Below are 2,949 nucleotides of genomic sequence, written 5' to 3' on the forward strand. Positions count from 1 at the left end.
AAAAATATCAAAACTTCTTTTTTTTCTCCGTGCCTTGGAAAATTGTTCAAGGAATCTTCATGGAACATAGTATATACATGTACTGACTGGAAGTGATTATCTAGAGAATGTAGGGTTCATGGGGTCAAAGGTCAAGTGCAACACTTCAAAATTTTACTATTTCCCTCATATTTATGCAATGCCAGCAGGGTTATTATTTTTTTACACTTGGTGTATGCATGTGTAACCTAATAGAAATTCTCTGGAAAGTTTTTTTTTTCTTCTTTTTTTGCCTCAAAGGTCAAAAGGTCAAAGATCAAGTGAAAGTGCTGAACTAACTTTTTCCTCCATATCTCGAAGTGGCTCAAGTTATCTTGAAACTTAGTACATATTATGCATGTTCTACCTGAAAGTGATTATCTTATGAATTTTAGGGTCAAGGGTCAGATGAAAATGGTAACAATTTACTATTCAATTCAGAAATTGCACTTTTTCTCCACACCTGTACCTTGAAAATTACTCAATGCCTAAATGTATGAATGGGTCAAAGTCAAGTTAAAGTCCTTAAATCCCTAGATACATGTACATGCTCTCCTATTCATCCAATTAAACCTAGGTCAAGGAAGGTGAACATTCAACACATTTGTGACAAACTTGTCATTTCAATATTTTGCCAATTTTGTGAAAATGTAATCACACATTGTCCACATGTACTATCTAGACCTATTGGGAAAATCATGCATTATGGCGGAGGCATACCAGTCGCCAAAGCGACATTTCTAGTTTTGGTCTGCAAAGACCATTGTCATTTAACATTTGTGTCTCTCCAATATGACAGTTTTGTTGTCTGCGTGCACAGTACTTACGTTCACCGAACCGTTGTATATCACTATCAAATATTGCATGCAAAGTCTGTGTGCCCTATACAACGGTTTTGGTTGACCGTGCGCACTGTGTTTGTGGTCATCCTAACCGTCGTATATGGGTGGGGCTGGCATATCACTTTTTAGCTCACCTGAGCCAAAGGCTCAAGTGAGCTATTGCGATCGCCCTTCGTCCGGCGTCCGTCGTGCGTCGTCCGTCGTGCGTCGTGCGTAAACTTTTTACATTTTCATCTTCTTCTTGAAAACCCCGAGACCGATTTCCATCAAACACCCAGGGTGCCCCCAGGGGGCCCAAACCCCCCAAAATTAAGGAATCTGTAAAAATCTTCTTCTCTAGAACCAGAAGTGATAGAGCTAAGTTAATACTATGAGTTAGTACATTGATGACTGTAGTTTCAAGTTTGTTCATGGCAGAATCAGGGGTGCCCCCCTTGGGACCCAGGGGCAGGGGGTAGGGGAGTGGTCCTAATGGAGCCTAAATTGTACATTTTCATCTTCTGAGAACCCCATGACCCATTTTCACCAAACTTGGCAGGTAGCATCCCTAGGGGGTTAGTATCTCAATTTGTTAAAATGGGCACCATGCCCCACCCAGGGGGCCCCCAGGGGCCCCCAAACCCTCCAAAATGAAGAAATCTTTAAAAATCTTCTCTAGAATCAGAAGTTATAGAGCTAAGATAATACTATGAGTGAGTACATTAATGACTGTAGTTTCAAGTTTGTTCATAGCAGATCCAGGGGTGCCCCTCTTGGGGGCGGGGGGGGGGGGGGGGGGGGGGGTGGGGTTGGGAAGGTCCAAATGGGGGCCTGAATTGTACATTTTCATCTTCTTCCTGAAAACCTCATGATGGATTTTCGTCAAACTTGGCAGGTAGCATTCCTAGGGGTCAGGATCTCAATTTATCAAAATGGGCACCATGCCCCACCCAGAGGGCCCCAGGGGGCCCCAATCCCCCCAAATTAAGGAATCTTAAAAAATTGGGGCCCTTTTTTTTATTATACATTTTCATCTCTTTCTTGAGAATGCCTGGTCAAATTTTAGTAGAGCTGTGAAAAATTTAGATTAGTGACTGCGTGAAAGGTGAACTTGCGATACTCAGGTGAGCGCTAGACCCACGGGTCTCTTGTTTTTAATGCACGCACCTATGGGGAAAAGTAATTATTGAAGCTGAGTGAAACAGCAAGACTATAAAAGTGATAATCATATAAAGATCACACCAAATTAGAAGATGAGAATTTCACAATATGAATAACGGAATGTCCACTATCGAAATGACAGAAAATCTCAAAATTGAAAATTTGACCAAAAATAGGATATATGACAGTTGGGATGACCGTGGATGAATTAATTCTTAGAAGCATTTCAATGGTAACTTGGAAGAAAAATGTCTTAATGTCCATTCATATGTCATTTCATCATATATCATCTTTCCATATTATTATTATGGTATTCGTTAGAAACATCCTCAACGCTTATTTTTAGCTAGATTCTCTTTGCAAGTCCATAGCATGTTAAGGCATCCCCATGCACTGACTTTAACCAAATTTCACATTTATCAATTGCTCAGGGATATGTGTATAGATGTGTTAAGATGATGATAATTGTTGTGATATGTGCAGTTTCTTTCACAAATACTGCCATTTTCAAAATTTGATTTGCTTGGCTTTTATTACTAAAGTTGTGTGTATGAACAAACATGTCTGTCAGCAGTAACTGAGCAGAGATTTATTGCAAATGGTAATATAAATACAATGTACCACTATTTTTCAAAGTCAAAATCAGTATAAAAATAATTTTGGAATAACAACTTATGAATGAAGAGTAGTGGAAACAATGGAAATTTGGCATGTACAAGTGCTTAAGTACAATATGGGAATATTTATATCTTTTGTAATGACTGTTAGTGACCTGAAGGACTGAAATGTATGATTAAACATTTGATAAACCAAAAGCTTTCCTTCTCTTTCAGTCCATGTAAAATGTTTCAGAAAATTGCAGAACAATTTAACAGAGTAAGACAAGATCAATAAATGCAAGGAAGTATGTGAAATATTTACTCTTTACTTAGAGCAGAGTTAAGTTTCT

This window comes from Diadema setosum, chromosome 2, assembly GCF_964275005.1.
Source record: "Diadema setosum chromosome 2, eeDiaSeto1, whole genome shotgun sequence".
Classification (NCBI taxonomy): Eukaryota; Metazoa; Echinodermata; class Echinoidea; order Diadematoida; family Diadematidae; genus Diadema; species Diadema setosum.